General features: G+C 36.3%; 1 long non-coding RNA gene across 2 annotated transcripts in view; it reads right to left on the bottom strand.

The window, feature by feature from the left end:
* LOC110676796 overlaps window positions 1-17,697 on the bottom strand; it is a 162,515-nt gene extending 144,818 nt beyond the window's left edge. Inside the window, exon 1 of one of the 2 annotated variants that reach the window (XR_002500727.1) lies at window positions 17,458-17,697. This is a non-coding gene — a long non-coding RNA (uncharacterized LOC110676796). Of the gene's footprint in view, window positions 1-15,501; window positions 16,030-17,457 lie in introns of those variants that run through there. The other variant, XR_002500728.1, reaches the window with a different exon arrangement.
* Between the last annotated feature and the right edge of the window lie 1,406 nt (window positions 17,698-19,103).

Here is a 19,103-nt window from a genome sequence, read left to right as displayed (position 1 = left end):
GCACCGAAGAGCCAATTGTCCGGAATAACCCAGTATGTGGCCAGGTTATCCAAAACCTTTTGAACTATTTTTTTTAAGACTTGAATTTGACTTCTTCTTGACTTCATCAAGTTTAATAATTTTGAAATTGACCCTGAAAATTCAACTGAAATTCATTGAAAAACGGATGGGAAAAAATATTTTGATATTGAAAATTGCAATCATATATGACGTCAGGCTTGCATGAATGATGAATGCATCCCGATAATACAAACACATAAAATAGCCAGCCCTGTCGTCGTACGATTTGAGCTTCTTAGTCGTCCACTTTTGATTAGGGCGTTGGTATAGCCCAGAGGGCGGTTGTACTCCCAGGCGTTAATGAGGGAGTCTTATAAGAAAATTGTCTCGAATTAATATATATTCCAAACATATAAGAACTAATATGCATTTGCACGTGTTTAGTTTGTGTTCAAAACTCATTCCAATTAAAATGTGAAACGAAGAAACACTTATAAATTTAAAAAAAATATATATACATGGATAGTGTCGAGCCTCAGAGAAACATCGGAATATCTTCAAAACCTGGTGTCCAATAATCAAAATCCACACAGATTTTCAAAGTAGATAGTACTTGTTTCAATTCAATTTCTATTTCATTACAACATGATGAGTACCATTATACTAAATAACTAATAGTTTTGTCTAAAATCAAGATGGCGTTAAAATACAATATGGCCACCAGATTTTCAACCAAAGTTCGATCTCATTTTACAGTTCACTCGAGGGAAGAATCAGCGATTGAATACTTACACAGTACCAAAAAATAATGTGATTTACGTCTTTTGGGATGCACATAAAAGAAGCGAGCCGAATGACGTAAATTTGTGTAAAATTTCAAATACGTTAGTCTCTGATTCGAGAAGTTTCGATCACAGTACCATCGTTTTCGTGTCCTTTAACATGTAGAATTACATTTTTTGTTCAATACATCTTCAAGGACACGTTTTTGTGTCGTTCCATCACTTACATCATGTGTCATTCAGTCATATCCAGAATTACGTCCAGAGTAATTTTCATTATTTTTAAGAGTGTATGACTTTCTTGTACGAAATATGTTGTTTGCATAAATTTAGAAAATCTTTCATTTCAAAGGGCTTATACCATTGCTCTCCTGATTCTTGCAGCTGCTCTAACTCAGTTTTTCCTAAGCTATCTTGTTAATGGTGACCACGACATTCGAAACGAATGGTGCGCTAATGGTGAATTTTTTTTCTGATAAAATTCGAGATGACTAAATTTAAAAAGACCACTAAAATTATTTCATATGAAAGCTTATCCCCATCCTTACTCAATATGTGTTACAGGGGACATATGAGAAGAAAGATACGTGAAGAAATATCTAAAATTTATTTAAAAAAATAGTTTCTCTTCAAACCGTTTAGCTGGCTAACGTAAGAAGCATCTATTAATATGATTTAACTAAAACAATAGAAATAACCAATAAACTATAGAGGAAGAATATCGCTGGCATCGTTGTCGGAACATCTTTTGCTGGCGGAGATAGGCGGGTCTATACGTATGAACGCAAAAATGTATGCAATTTGACAGTTATGTGCCCGACATGTTCTGAGCGAGAACAAAGGGAACAGTAGCGACATTCGTCCTCTAAAGTATTCTATATATTTTAGAAATTAAATCTCCTCTAGTCTACTTTGTAAAAAAAAAGTTTGGTATGTTGCTGAGTAATTCTTGCTGAAACCATATATCGTTAGAATTCCTATTTTTGTCATAGTTCACGAGAATTCTCGTGAACTTTGACAAAAATAGGAATTCTAGCGATATGTTGTTTCAGCGAGAATTACTCAGCAACATACCAAACATTTTTTTTTTCATCAAAGTAGAGTTATAAAGTAAAACATAAAAAATATGTCTGAAGTTTTTTGGGAATTGATGTTTAGAATGTTTGATTCTGTTTGAAAGTGAAGTAATATATGAATTGGAGAAAAACTGTAAATTAAGGCTTCGGCATCATTCAACTATTATCGGCAATCAAAATTAAAACGCCAAATTCACAGTACCATTGAAAATATTAAAATGATTCTTTGTTCTGCCAGTTTCCCCCTGAGATGGTTTTGGAGTTCGATCAAAAAAGTGCGCCAGAGATGTCATTCATTGAAATAAATACGCCTCAAAATGCGGTTTATGTGGAATTGCCGAACGGATTTGCCTGCAGTTCTTATGGGAAGCCGAAAAAACAAGGATGCCAGTAATCGTCACAATAGCCATGAGGTATTTTAAGTGTTGTAAAAACGTTTCCAAAAAGTGTTTACCAAGTTTGTCGATGTGAATCAAGAATGGATTGAACAGCGCATTTATGTAACAATCATTCAGTTTATCTGTGTATGCCAGAGCAAATTACAAATGAGGCATCGGCTTAGACTGCTGAAAATACGTAAATTCCTTTAAATCATTTTATTAAAAAAATTGAATCGCAATAATTAGTCCACGAACAAATGCTCAAGATTTATTAAAGCAAGGCATCTAGAAAATTTGAACCTTATTTTTGAAATAAATAAGAAGTTCGAACTTCATCCAAATATATCGTTTTATTTGAAAATAAAATGTCGCTCTTAAAGTGATATCATAGTGCAAAAAAGTTGATAATTGCTCTGGATTATATGAAATTTCGCTATGTATTATATTGTGTATTGTAGTTTTGCGTTGAGTTTATCAGTGAATTTTAGAATTTTCAATTATTCATTACAGTAGGTTTTCAAACTCATTTCAGCAAATACTGTTTTTGATGCGTACTTGATCATGAGTTTTCGTCACTATCACATACCCAGCCAACAAATATGTTCACATAAGTGAGACTGCAAGCGAATAAAGTGAACACTTATTCGGTAAAAACAGATTGTATAAAATGCACACATTCCCCCTATTCGCACAAATCTGGAGGCCCATATACGTACATTTCAGAAAATTTATCGTGGTCAATGCAACTTCAGACAATTTGATTTGGCGTTCACTATAATTTCATGTATAATTGTGTATTGCAGTTTATATGACTTAATGTTTACAAACAAATAAAATTAAAACAAATAATATAATACAAGACGAGCCTCGAACCTCTAACCCTTAGATCACTAATCAGATGCGCTACCACTATGCCACGCAGTCTTTAAGCAAATATAAATGAAACACTGTAGAGCATCGTTTGTGAATGCTACCGATCTTAATTGTCGTTTGAAAAATAACCAAACCAGTGCAACACTGAAGGTTTCATGTTAACGTTTGCTTTGAAATGAAGTGCAGCAATTTGTTATAGATATCGTACGAAAATACTGATGCCAAGTGATTTCTTTGTTTTTATGTTGAACGGTGATGTTCTTTCAACCGGTAAGTCATTCCACCATTTCTGTTTATGGTGGGTTCTTACTTGCCTTGTATGATTTTATTTCTACATCAGATTAACTCATATGTAATCTCACATTGATGATTATAACAGAGTCATACCAAGTGAAAAATAAATCGTAATGAAATGGCAGTATGAAGTTACATATTCGGTCAGATTAAATTGGAATTCTATATGATGAAAATTCAAGTCAGATGAAATTTATTACTTCAATAACGATTTCAATCAATTAAGTTTTGCATCATATCCAATTCCAACGAAAATTGTACATTTATACAATTTGAAATGAACATCCTTATATGATCTCTGGTTTGCTGGGTAAATACTATTGACGCAAAATGGACAAGAATATGAACTGAAAAACAAGGGCTTGATTGTACGACTGTTTGCGTGAACTCACATCTGGAAGGAGATTATTTTTCCCGTGCGAGTTTCGCGTAAGTGTCTTTACTTACGAGTCCGCCATTAATTTTTGGCCCTTCACACAGGAGTTTGATTGAACACAAATAGTCATCCAATCTTGAATAAATTGTTTTATTAGAACAGGCCATTGCTACCGGTGAATACCTTGCTACAATAGTTGGCAGCTTATACCATATCATCGTCATCAAAATGAACAAGAATGCGAACTGATTGTTCTAACAAATGAAATGAAATTTTTTTCAGCTCCAAAATTCCATATACTTTATCAAACATCAAGAGTTAGTTGAGATGATTCGATCGATATTTTATCATGCTGAAGGTATGTTATAATTTTGTCAATGTCAACATAATATTTCTTTTAATACGAAAAAGCTTATGTATATAAAGGGTTATCAGGATTTAGTGGTGACAAGAGGTCGTACAGCCCGGAAATTTCGATTGATATTCTATAGTTTCTGATTACTCCAGGGTGTTTATGCAGCTTGACCAGTGCTGGGAATGGTAATAGTAGTAGGCTTGAATTTTCGCGAAAATCACGTGTGTCTCCCAGTACAGTAGTTTAAAAACGTGAATCTCATCAAGTAGCCTATGTTGGGTGCACGAATTTTCTAAATCATGAGTGTCATTGAAGGCTCTAAATGCGGGAAATGCAGCGGGAAATAGAACATTTTTCTACAGTAGTTTTGGGTTGCCCTTAGCAACGGGTATTTTGCTATTTTCAAGGCATTTTGCCTACAGCAGCGATGGGCGTGAGTTTCACCGGCTTCGCTGACTGTGATTGGCTTTGCTTGGCTACTGTAGAGTGAATTTCAGATTTTTTTCCTAACCCTGAGCTTGACAATTTCGATTGTAGTGCTACAGAGCGTATAGATGTACCTTGATTTATGTGTATTAAAGTCAAATTTCTGCAGGACGTTGATGAAACTCTGAATTTTGAATTATAAATAGATTATAAATAGAATAAGGATGGCGTTAAGATGCACCTTATCTACTTGAAATCGGTCAAATTACTCCAGGGCGTCGATACAGCTTGGAATTTTCAATTGATTTAGTGCGCCTCAACGCACTTGATCTCCATAGGATATGGTCAAATTTGTCCAAGCGGTATCTACGCTTAGAATTTCTAATTAATGTTAATCTGGGCGTTTAGATGCAGCTGATCCATACAAAATCAAATAACTCCATTGTGTTGAAGTAGCATGGAAATTTCGATTGATTTTCCAAAAGGGTTTTAAGATCCTCCAGATCTTGCAAAGGTCTATGTGGAATAGAGTAGAATTACTCCAGGGCGTTGATACAATTTGTAATTTACAATTGATGTCCTACAGGGCGTTAAGATGCGTCTAATCGGCAAAGGATATGGACAAATTACTCCAGGACATTGATACAGCTTGACAATCTCGATTAATGTCATACAGGGCTATGGGGTGCGTCTGATCCACATAGTATAAAGTCATATAGCCCTAGGGCGTTGATACATTAAGAAAACATCGATTGATTTTCTACAGGGTGTAAAAATGCTTCAGATCTCGCCAAATCTTTGTGAACTATTACTCCAGAGCGCAGATATAGCTTGGAATTATCAGGAGTTTACAATTAATGGCCTATAGTGCGTTTAGTGGTATCTTATATACATGGAATAAGCTAAAATTACTCCAGGGCGTTGATACAGCACGGTACTTCCGATTGATTTTCGATCAGATGCTTTAGATTTCGCAAAGATCTGTGTGGAATAAAACCAAATTATTCCAGGGCTTCTGATCTACATGGAATAAGGATACTTCAGGACGTTAATACAGCATGAACATTTTGATTGATTTTCTACAGGGCGTTGAGATGTTCCTACATAGGGCAAAGTCAAAACACTCCAGGGCGTTTAATCAGTTCGGAAATTTCAATAGATTTTCTACAAGGCGCAAAGATGCTCCAGATCTCGCAAAGATATGTGAGCATGAGCATGAGCATGAGCATAGATGACCGTACAATTCGTAGTTGCTACTCAGTGATTGACCAGAACAATCGAAGTTGCACAGGGGATTAATGAATGGGGCTTGGGACTAGCTTACCATTCTTCAATGTGCACACATCGAGAGCTCAAATTTTAAATGTCAATAACGGCGCCGGCCACGTCCTTACGGTCATCGGGGAAGGGAAGGAATGTTAGTTAGACAACCGTTGTTACTAGAGACCGAGTATACCTCTGCATCTCCACAGTTGTCATGGAAAGGATGTTGGGTCAGTGGGATAAGGTAAAGATCTGGGAGTCACCAATGGTTAATGATGCGATCCATGATATAATCACGCATAATCGGATTCGCGATATAATTCGATAAACGCATTGTACCCCGAACAAGTGTTCATCACTCGCCCACGCAAGAACAAGCGACTCGATCAATAGATCAAACACTACTGACGATCTACAGCGCTTTTTCATTTCACTACTCGACCGACGCGCGACATGTTTGATGCTGCCCTCATCACCCGCCCCCGCAGGAGCAAGCGTCAAGGTCGAAAGATCAAACAGAACTCCAGATCTCGCAAAGATGTGCGAGGAATAAAGTCAACTTATTCCTGGGCGACCCTGAAAATTGTCTTACGTAATTAATGGATCGCCCCTAATACATCTTGAATTTTTAACTGATGTCCCAAAGGGCGTTAATAAAAAATCTGAAAAAAGCTTCTTAGTCGTCGACTAAGCGCGACTAAGCAGGACGACAGGGCTGAAAATAGCTTGTGTTCAACATGGGATCTAAAGCCAACGTAAGAAGATGTTAAAAACGATTTTCATAAACACCAGGTAATTCAAAACTGACATCTGAATATTTCGTTCGAGATCAGCGCAGCTAAGTGTAATTCAACAATGGGACAAATTGACTTGGCTTGCTTTTCATTGAGTTTCCGAACAAAGTTAATTTTTGATAAGTGTTTTCTAAAACTATACGTAAAAATAAACTGTTTGATGACAAAAAGTCAAAATGCACAAAAAGTAACATGGGACAATTATGCGTATAACGGCAGATCGAGATAGGGAGAGATCGAGGCAAAGAACACTAATTTAATGAACACTAGATTGAAAATCACTCCGTTACTAGCAGTTGACAACCGCTTTTCGTGCGCGATAGACGTGTTTTCACAGAGCTCTTTATAGCTCTCGTTGTTCTAGTACCCCACGATCACTGCTACGAAACACAAGATGTCTTCGCATCGAAAAAACACTCTTGTTGTTGATTTCATTGTTCTGCCGCATCGTATTTTAACGGATCAGGTGGAGGAGTTCCTCAAGGATGTCGTTAAGCTCGACATGACCGATGTAAGGAACATCCAGCTGCACAACCTTGACAACTGCCTGTACATCGAAATGCGGGACGCAGGCGTACCCCCACGCCTGGCAAAAAACATCATTTGCGACACTACCTTGAGTATCAGGGAATACTCTACTACATCCCGATGTACGTGGATGGTCCCACTACCACTGTTAGAATCCACGATTTACCACCGCAGATGTCTAACAACACCATATCCGACTACATGCAGCAGTATGGCAAAGTCATCTCTATCCACAACGAGCTATGGAGAAAGTATTTCGCGGGATTTCCAAACGGTGTGCGAGTTGTACGCATGAGGATGGAGAAGCCGGTGCCATCGCGAATAACAATAGACAAACAGCATACACTCTACACCTATTCGAAAGACGACAAATCGAAACCAGTCCGTCACGAGAAAGGGGACAGTACAACAACACATCAAGAACAAACGTCCAGCTCTACTGTTGCAGATGGAACGAACCATACGAACAACGACGACGAACACTCGCCAACACCGCATGACGACGACGACGACGACGACAACGACGATAGCGAACTGGAAACATCCACGAAACGGCGGCTGTCGGCTAGACCATCGAGCGAAGAGAAAGAAGGAATGCAAACACTCGGTGCGGTCGAAGATTCTGAATTGGACAGAAAACAGTCTCCTGATTTAGGCTGGAGAGTTACTAGATCGAGAAAGCTTTGGAAAATTAATAATTAAATTTGATAATAAATCTTCGAGCTGTTTAGTAGAATACCTATAAGTAGATGAAAAAACCGAATTTATTACTATACCATTTAATTCCACTAGAGTTTGTATCCTTTGACAGATACGCGTATTTCGACCTCAACTGTAAGGCCGTCTTCAGTGTCGTGTACTAGAGTCGAGTCTAGTACACTGAAGACGGCCTTACAGTTGAGGTCGAAATACGCGTATCTGTCAAAGGATACAAACTCTAGTGGAATTAAATGGTATAGTACTAAATTCGGTTTTTTCATCTACTTAATTAAATTTGATTTGAATTCATGAATTAGGTGCTTAGAATAATCAATTAACGAATTTGTATAAATATCCGACACGAATGCACGGATTACGTGTAAAGTGTCGATAATAAAAAAAACAAAAAAAAACTCCGTTACTAGGAAAATAATAAACAAACAAACTTCATTTCGAGTTTCCAAATTGTTCTGAATCACTTAAATCTAGTCTAGTAACCTTTGAAAATGTTCATATCAACATACGGAGAGAAACTTGGGAACAAAAAATCAACGGAAACACATCGAGATATGAAGATATCGAGATAAGGAGGATATCGAGACATGGAGAGAGAAATCGTATGCAGAATGAAGGGACCGCAGCAATCATCGACATAGGGAGAGATATCGAGCTGTAGAACATCGAGATGTGGAAACGTTTACTTCAAAAACCAACGTGAACTCATGGTTTAATAATGATATTGCCAAAAGCGATAGTTGATCGCGATTTAGCATATAAACAATGGAAATGTTCTAATGATGATATTCATCGCAGTTTGTTCAAAAGATTATGTAATAAGGTCACGGACCTAGTGCAAAAGTCTAAAGAACGTTATTATTCTACCCAGCTTAATCCAGATCTCACGCCAAAGCTTCTGTGGAAACGATTGAACAATATAGGTATTGGTAAATCTTCTACATCTAACGTTGATAATTACAGTGCAAATGATGTTAATGAATATTTCGTCAGTAATTATTTAGAACCAGATGATCATTGTCCATTTGTGCCTTACTCGCCTCTGCGTTCTTTCAATTTTGATGGAATCAGTGAGGTTGATGTAGTGAATGCTTTGTTTGAAATTACATCTCATGCTGTTGGTCTAGATAACATTTCCCCTCGATTTTTTTTAATTTATTTTACTTTGTGTTTAAATCAAGTGACCTTTACGTTTAATAACATCATCAGAACACACAAATTCCCGTCTTAATGGAAATATTCCAAAGTTATTCCTATAAAGAAAAAAACAACTGGTAATTCAATTGAAAATTTTTGTCCTATAAGCATATTAAGTGTTCTTTCCAAAGCTTTCGAACGAATTATCAAAAACCAAATATGTTGCTATGTTCTAGAAAACAAACTGACGAATTCCATCCAGAATGAGTCGAAAAAAAATTAAAATCGTGCTTGATAGTCTTCGATTTCGATTAAACTTTGCACGTATTTTTAGTATGGTAGAATAAGTGTTTTCTATAGAAAAAATGATCATTTTGACTCAAGCGTAACTTTTGAAAATGGCCTATAATTTTTTGCATGCAACTTATTTGAAAAATTCTTACTCCGAAACTGTTGATTTTAGAGAAAAATGATCTATGAAGAAGTTGTAGTGAACCGTTTGGACAATAAGAAAAAAATATACACTGAAAAAATATTTTCTTTATTTTCATAAAGAAATCTAAAATAAAACTTAAATTTTAAATTACTCAAAAACCCCATTTTAAATATTTTTTTTAATTTTCACCATAGAATATTGATAGTAAACAGATGTTTGAGACAAAGTTTCACGATGGAGAAATTTTTAATAAAAAAGTTTTTCTAAGAACAACTTTTGGTCGATTTTCAAAATTTTGATTTTTTGTCAAAATAAATACGTTCTGATGATACAGTAAGCATCTTGAAATGATTCTAAGTTATAATGATTGCATGAATAATTTCTCTTGAAGTAGCCATTTTCGAATTATATCGAGTTTAATGCAAAAAATATGATTTAAATATTAACCTTTCGGTTGTCGCGCGAATTTTTGTAACGCGAGTAGTCGCGCGTTGTACAACAACCTTGGTTTTGCGAATATCCCACTAGTCTGACCAGTTAGAAAGATGAAGTCTTCGGCACAATTGTTCAGTAGCTCAAGGGCTATCATGATTTTTGCCAAGAAATTCGGAATTTTGCCGCTAGTGAGCATGAAACTTTTGTTTCGCAGATCTCAGGATCCTAACCACTTAGAAAGATGGCGTCTTCGGCAAAATTGTTCGGTAACTCAAGGACTATCATTGCTCGAGCTAGTTGATTCAAAATTTTGACACTAGGCGGCGCTAGCGAGCATAAAACATTTGTTTCGAAAATATCTCAGCAGCCTGACCACTTAGAAAGATGGCGTCCTCGACAGAGTTGTTCAGCAGCTCAAATTATTTCTTTGTTTAAACCTTGAAGTTCGAGATTTTGTAAAATACTGATGTAAATAATAATTTAAAATAATGATCCATGAGCTTCTGAACAACTTTGTAGAAGGTGCATGTCTAAAAGGTCAAGATTCTGCAGCATCCGCAGAACAAAAATTTCATGCTCACTAGCACCGCCTGGTGGCAAAATATCCAATTTCTTGGCTCAAATAATGATAGTCCTTGAGCTATTGTACTACTTAGCCGAAAACACTATCTTTCTAAGTGGTCAGGCTCCTGAGATACCTGCAAAAAAAAGTTTCATGCTCACTAGCGCCGCCTAGTGGCAAAATTTTGCTAGCTCGAACAATGATTGTCCTTTACTTACTAAACAACTTTGCCGAAGACGACATCCTTCTAAATGGTCAGGATCCTGAAATGTTTGCAAAACAAAAGTAAAACTTCCATGCCCACTAGTGCCACCTAGCGGTCAAATTCCGAATTAAGGTACCATCAGACCGCGCTTCACCTCCAGTACATCATTACTATAGACCCCAAGTTTCTATATATTGGTGTCGATAGATATCTTGGTTAAAATATGCCATTTTCATTAGTTATTCGTGATTCTCCATCAAGGAAAATAAGTAAGTGGAAAGAAATATGGTCTTTACTCTCGAAAACGTGTTATGTTTAATGGGGAAACGCGAATAACTTATGAAAATGGCCTATTTTAATATTTAAATAATAGTTTTTGCATTAAACTCGATATATTTCGAAAATGGCTACTTCTAGAAAATTTATTCATGCAATCATTATGACTTAGAATCGTTTCAAGATGCTTACTGTATCATCAGAACGTATTTATTTTGACAAAATATCAAAATTTTGAAAATCGATCAAGAGTTGTTCATACAAAAACTTTTTTATTTAAAATTTCTCCATCATGAAAATTTGTCCTAAACATCTTTTTACTCTCAAGATTCTATGGTAAAAATTTAAAAAATATTAAAAATGGGGTTTTTGTGTAAATTAAAATTTAAGTATTATTTTTGATTTTTCTATAAAAATAAATAAAATATTTTTTCAGTGTATATTTTTCTCTTATAGTCCAAACGGTTCACTACAACTTCTTCATAGAACATTTTTCTCTTAAATCAACAGTTTCCGAGTTAGAATTTTTCGAATAAATTGCATGCAAAAACTTGTAGGCCATTTTCAGAAGTTACCTTTGAGTCAAAATGATCAATTTTTCTATGGAAAACACGTACCATACCAAAAATATGTGCAAAATTTAATCCAAATCGAAGATGGTCGAGTTCTGTGACTGACCGATTTGACATGGAATCCGTCAACTGCTGAACGATTTTCAATCAGGATATCGACCGAACCATGAAACCAAAACTGCAATGCTCAAGGTTCCAGACGATATAGGAATAATTATGGATGGTGGTAAGCCTGTTGTTTTAATATTGCTAGATTTCTTTAAGGCGTTCGATACCGCTTCGAACAATGCTGTTCAACTTGTCCACTCTTACCTGGTGGATCGTTCTCAAGCTGTATGTTGCAACGGTAGCATGTCTACGTTTTTACCAATTAGCTCAGCAGTACCTCAAGGCTCCGTCTTAGGACCAATTCTCTTTTCGTTGTACAGTGGGATTCCGTTTTTGGCATGCTCCGTTTTTGGCATGCTCCATTTTTGGCACCCCCCGATTTTGGCAACAAAATGGATCTGTTTTTGGCAACATTTTTGGAAACCATTAAAATATGTAAATTTTTGTATATATCTGTGTGTGTTTTGTTTTAGTCATTTGAAAAGCAATTCAGCTTCACGCTTACCGCATTCCAGACCTAAATTTTCGTTTCTATTCCCCCAAACTGCACCAACTGCTAGTATTAACGTACACGCCTATTTACTTCTAAATGGTCGTGTGTTTGCAACGTTTCATAAAGTAATTAATCTCTATGAGTATCTCAACTAGAGTTCCAATATATTTTTACAGGCATTAACGCTGTATAGCCAGCCCACTTGAGTATGCCGGTAAAATTGACCCATTGATACACATTTTTCTTCGAATTTGGAAAAGCTCGTTTGAACAAAGTTGCTATCATTGATTTCGTCTCGCCTATTCAGCTCCCTGTTCCTTTTATTAATACATAGCGTATGTAAAAGCATACCATAACAATATAAACAAACCAAGCCAAATGTCAGGTATCTTAGCCTTTTATAGAAATTCATAAAATAAATTACGTATTCCAAGCAATTTTTTATTTAAGTACAGTGTCAACATAAAATCCATAATTTTGACAATACTTAGATAAATTAATGACAAATGCAAACACAGTCGAAACTACACTTTATTTTCAATAATGTTTGACATTTGAAGAAACGATCCAATGTTGCTCGGGCTGGAGTATAGTGAGTACAATATAAAGATTTTAATTAGGCATGGTAAATCAAAATTTTCCTAACGACTTTATTCTGGTAATACTTAGCTAGGTCTAGAAGTTTTCAAACTGGATTCTGGAGAATCTTTATAGGATCCTATACTCTTATGGTGAGCTTCTGAGAATTTTCAATGGATTCTTGAAGATACCGAGCGAAATCTGGGCATTCCTGTCGGACATAAGTGGTTTCTTGCGGGATCCTGAAGAGATATAATTAGTTACTTGATATGCCGTGCAAAATCTGTCGATTTTTTGTAAGTTCTTAAGGTCTCAGGCGTCCTGAAAGCTGTGATTGATTAGTTATATTCTGAATAGTTCTAGCAGAATTTTGAGGATTCTGGATAGGTTTCCAGCGGAATATGGAGATTCCTATTGTTAGTCTGGGAAGTCCTTATGAACTTTTGAGAGTTTTCAGCAATATCGCAACGGAATCTTAGAAATCATTCTAAGCAATATCCTCAAAACTCCTAGCAAGCTCAAGGGTAGACTACTTCAGAGTTCTAGTGGATTTCTGTGGATTCTTAACGGACACTTGAAGATTCTTATCGGGCTGTTAAGGTTCCATAGCGGGATCCTGCGAATATCTGTTAAATTCATATGATTGATTTATAATATGAAAGCTTAACTTCTAAAGCACAATCGAAACTCATTTCAAAATAAAGTGATGAGAAGCTTATTTATGTATTTTACAAAATTGTGGGCCATAGTTATGGATCTTGGGGTTCTCATGCGACTTGTGGGTCGCATGTTGAGCATCACGGTTTTTTACCATTTTTCCATTATTTCTAGAGGAATTTTTCATCCATATTTCAGTGAAAAATCCAAATGAATGCTTAGTCAATATTCTGTTTCAAAAATATTATAGTTTTCGTATATTCCGATTGATTTCAACTGTTTCTGTGTCTTTTTGACTGCAATAAAGCATTTTATATAAGATGCCATACTATGCAAAGAACATAATTTTGAAGAGCCAATGATCGAATTTTGTCAAATTTGGCAATAGAAGCGCTAGCCATTAGACCACCAACCCCGTCAATGTAAAATTTGACGCTTAGACTTAAAAGATGAACTGTTATTGTTATTGTTCATTGAATTACAAAAATCATTATGTTTTGTAACGCCTAGAACTTTTTTTTTGTAGATACGTTGCTAATAAAAAGTATTGTATTTCTGTATCTTTTCACTGCTTTGTGGAGTTGTCCAGTTCTAGAATAAAGGTCACTTATGCGATTATTGTTTTTACACGGCTTATGTATACAAATAGTATACATGAAGCTTATGAAACATCATTGAAGCTATTTCAGCAATCAAAAGAGTGTGGAGCATTTGTCATAATTAATATGACAGGTTTCCAACGGAAATCCGATTCGAAATGGACCGTTTAGAAGTCGGGCCATCATTGGGGTCTATAATCATGATGTAAATACGTCCAAATGCTATTCTTGAAATTGAAAAAAAAGGGTTCCGATTTTGGCACGGTTCCGTTTTTGGCAACTGAAAATTTCGATTTTGTTGCAAAAAACGGAATCCCACTGTATATAAACGACTTGCCTAATGTGCTAAAACATTGCAGAATTCAATGATGTACAACTATACTGTGATTGTTCCGAATTGAATGATTCTGAAATAACGTTACGTGTAAATCAAGACTTACGGCCGATTTCTTCACCATGACTTAAGCCGTAAACCACGCTTACCCATATAGTTAAACTAGGTTTGGGGCCTAAGCAGTGGTGAAGAAATCGGCACTTAGATCGTTTATTTAAGTTATCAATAGCAAATCGATTGTCTTTGAACGTCAATAAGTCGTACGCAATTTTTATAGCGGACAATGCAAATCTTATCAGAAAAACCGAACCTGGTATTGAATGGTTCTAGTTTGCCGTTTGTCAACTCTAGCTTGGGAGTAAATATCCAGGAAAATTGCGAATGGGACAATTTCTTGAGTGAGCAGTGTGGTAAAATATATGACAAGCTTCGAACACTGCATCTTTGCGCCAGTTTCTTGAACACTGAAATTAAACTGAAATTATTCAAAGCGTTAATTCTTCCACATTTTATTTCGTGTGATTTTTAACTAACACAAGCTTCGTCTGTGCCTTATAACAAGTTGAAAGTTGCTTTAAATTCCTGCGTTTGATTTGTCTTTGACTTGACAAGATTTCAACATGTTTCGCATCTACAAGCAAAATTAATAGGATGTCCGTTTAAAAACGTTGGGAAAATGAGATGTTGTTTGCTAATCTATCAGATTCTTAAATCTCAAGAGCCTGACAATTTATTCAGCAAATTGAGACCTTTGCGGAGCATTTGTTGTGGGAAAATTCTCTATACCACGATATCGTACCTCCAAACGCGGAAATTCATTCTTTATCAGAGGCGTTGCAATTTGGAACTCATTGCCTAATAGTTTAACACATCAAACATCAGAATGTGCGTTTAGGAGGGAATGTATCGAGCACTTAAATAGTAGTAATTTTTGAAAAACAGTTTTTAATCGTATCATTTGTTATTTGTAATATGTGTTCAGCTATCTACCATCAATATTTCTTTATCAATGTAACATTTTAAAAGGCAGATGCCTTAAGTTGCGTAATAAATGGTTTTTATAATAATAATAATAATAATTGAATCCATAAAAGAGCCAAAACCGCTACTAAACACACAACTTTTGATATAGCCCAACAAATACATCGCAATATTTGTATGCCGTACTCTATCCTGCTTCCTGTAAGCATGAAAACTCAAAAGAATACGAAAGAATCCTGACAGAACTAATCAAATCAATCACATACCTACTCGTTATTTTCGTCCCGACGCCAGTGGTGATGTGACGTTTCCTGCTTCCTCTCTTCTCTTTCCTCTCTCTCTCTGCAACACTTCCGGTTTGCTGTGGGCGCAAATCGACTTTCGCTCAGATGTTTCTCACCCAGGGCAATCCGAGATGACTGGCAGGAAGTTTTTTACTCTCGTTCCCAGAACGCCACCAACTCCAATCAGCAGCATCACTTTTGGCAGTTGCAGTGTAAGGCCAAGATCAATAGCAGCGACTCCAACACACCACCATGGGGGACTTTACTTGGGCTCAACATTAGAGTGGTCCATATTTATATGACAACAGTCAAACTGTAAGAACCTTATGTAACCCTGCCCAAAGTTAAACAAATTTGTTCATATGAACCCTCTGAAGCTACTGCAAAAATATGAGTCAAATCTGTCAACTTTCAGGTAAGGGCTAAACAAGCTTAAAGATTGTTTGGAGGAAATCGACCTAATAGGGAGCCGGATCCTATTCTTGACACTTTTGATTCACTTTGGCAGTGTGGTTTTTTTTTTTTGAAAGCTACTGATCTCATATTTGGCCACAACATGCGTCCTATTAAAGTGCTTCTGCTTGCAAAGTTTCAGATAATTCGGTCAAGAAAAACCCCCCATGCCAAAGTGAATCGTGGAAGTGCACAAGTAGCACTGCACCTTATCTCATACTTTATGAAGATTCTTTAAAAGCCATTGGAAACAAAGTGTGTAGCTCGTATGCCACTCGTAAACAACGAGCTACACTGAGCCCATTCAGCAATATTTTGCTGAAATTTGCCATTCTGAAGTGTTCAGCAAATCAAATTGCTGAAAATCGGTTGAAAATTGCTGAAATTCCCTCTCCCTTCTTGCGGTCTTTTGTTCATACAAAATATTTCAATTTGTGAGAACCAAAACAAATGCAACTTTATGCTTGTTCAATTCGCTTAGGGCATCTTCAAAATGTGTAACTCGCCATACAATTTTTTGTCTGCAGAGTTACGGATTTCAGTAGCTTCTGGGGATTCAAGCAGACAAACTTGGGGTGCACAATTTTTTTTTTCTGATGTTTGATCATTATGGGCCACCCTGTCCATCCCAATACTGGAATACACTTTTAGGCGATCATCACTTAACACGCCGACTCTCAGCTTGTGATTCGCAACTTTTCACTATTCTATCCCACACAGGGAAAACTCAAACAACTCGTGGAAATTGATTCTCGGGTATACGTATGTGCCGGAAGGTACCTTTTCTTCCCACGGCTACATGACTGACGTTGGTTGAATCGAGAGGACCGGATGATTGATGATACCATCGAACCGACCGGCTCACTGAAGGATGCAAATTTAATGATTTAGCCTTTCTTAGATTTCTTCAGGCATGATACCGCTCATTCAATCGCACCTCTTCATAAATCCGACGAAGGAATGGATGCATAGAATCTCAATCATTAATTTAATCGATCAGGATTTTCTCTTCGTCGGTAATTGCGATTATGCTTCAAACCGTGAAATTATTCCAAATATGACGGATCATTAAATATTCACATTGGTTTTCCAACCCAATTAATCGTTAATATGTTGAGTTGTGGTTTGATGACCCCGGTACTTTCTCCCACCGGCATAGGTTGAAGTTGGAAAACGGTCACTCCACAGTTTTGGATCAACTAAGACTGATTTTCCTAAACATAATGTGAATAAAAATCAAGGTGACGTGAATTGCATTTTAATCGAAATTCGCATAACCGAGTGTTTAGAAAACATGTTTCATTAGATCTCAGGTAATAAAAGCCGAGTGTCAGTATATCGTGTCTCATTACTAAGCAACCTGACATATTGTTAGCTATACATACATATATGTTATATAGAATTTTGAAATATACATTAAATTTGTAAATAAATTCAACACTGATCCATGTACATATGTGAGGTGCCTTTACTAAGTATAATTACCAGAAAATAGCGTGATTTCCTTCAGCGAAGTTTTCTTGGGGCTCCTCTTTTGGAATGGTGCGACCAAACTCTGAATACTTTTGCGCTGGAACACGATAATCCACCTGACCGCGACCAAATTCGTGACCGTTTCCAATCAGTTAGGGCGAAAGGCCTAGGTAGAACGCTTCCGAACGGTTACAAGTGTTCCGGTAGACTGAAGCAAAGGAGCTTCTTGTGCGAGGCGTGCTCGCCATTCTGAAGAGCAGATACGACAGCTGTTGCGAGGATGACGATGAATTGTAGGAAAATTTTTCCCGATGATGGGTGGTTGAATTTTCCGCTCTCGCTCTCGGGGCTGTGGAGAAGGATAATCTTGAAAAAGGATACACGCTAAATTTCGTTTACATATTGCATGTGTAAGTTTTACTTAGGTGTCGTAATTTTTTTTATCTTTTTACGCAAATTCGAAATATGTTATATCCACCATTGTCTAGATCTACCAAATCTAAAAAGGAAAAGTGTTTCCGACAACTTCGTAAAACTTACATATCCAATGTGTAACAGAAGTTAAGCATAAGAACATGCAAAAGCAAACGAATGATTTCGAATTGAGAGGAGCCATCTGGGACTGATGGGAAAAGTTCTTGCTCTCTCGGATAAATCGTTGAGAGAAAACACATCAGCAGAGTCAAGCGAATGGTCAAATAATATGCTCTGATGTGTCTCCTGTTCGGAAGAATCAGCTGATTGTTTAGGAAATATTTTCAGAGAAAAATAGAGAAAGAGTGGCAAAATGATTTCAAATGTTCATTTCTCGCAGGACAACCTGATTCAAATTTGTTGCTTCACAATGAAGATTTTACCATGCCAGTGGAAAATGGAACAACTTCGAATATTCATGCTTGTACTTCAGGCAGGTGAAAGTTTATTATTCATCGAGCCCTTGTTATTGGATGGATTCTAAAACTTCTATAGGGATCGCATCCTGTGCTCTTCACTTCGTTAGAGAAGAATTTGTGTGAGTCATTTGGGTTCGAAGTTGATTGAAAAATTGTGACCAAAATTTGTGACGAAACTGGTCCTGTTCATTACTATTGTTAATTTCTGTTTTATGTGCGGTAGTACAATGTAGTACAACACTGAACTAATAAGACCTTTGTTTTATGTTTTTCTCATTTCTCTACTCATTTCAAGTGTTTGCAATAAAGAAATAGTTATTTTCATTATGGAGTAATATTGAAGCTGTTAGGTTTAAAAACTATGTTTGCTAAACACTCACCCAAATCAAATCAATCTGTTGCTTCTCTCTATCGTTAATTGAGGAGTTACTCTAGGTATTCCTCCTGAGATTGTACCAGGTATCCTCTTATGGATTGCTCTAGAAAGTCCTTATGGAAACCGTCCAGGAATCTTCAGAAAATTATTACAGAAAGCAAGAAATTTTTAAGATCTTACTGTTTTTTTCCAGAATGTCTGCGATTTTACAATAAATTCCGTCCTTTTTTCTATTTTACTCATCATGGCAAGGACTTGTTGAGTAACTATTCAATAATTCATTTCAAAATTCCATAGAAACTATGCTACAGATTACTAGAGCAATTATTTTCATTCTTCTTATTTTTTGCAGGACATTTCAAAATATTTTCCAGAAAAAAATCATCTCG

Source organism: Aedes aegypti, chromosome 2 (genome assembly GCF_002204515.2).
Source record: "Aedes aegypti strain LVP_AGWG chromosome 2, AaegL5.0 Primary Assembly, whole genome shotgun sequence".
In the NCBI taxonomy this organism is placed as follows: Eukaryota; Metazoa; Arthropoda; class Insecta; order Diptera; family Culicidae; genus Aedes; species Aedes aegypti.
The sequence above is the reverse complement of the archived record's forward strand: the minus strand, read 5'-3'. Positions and strand labels throughout refer to the sequence as shown.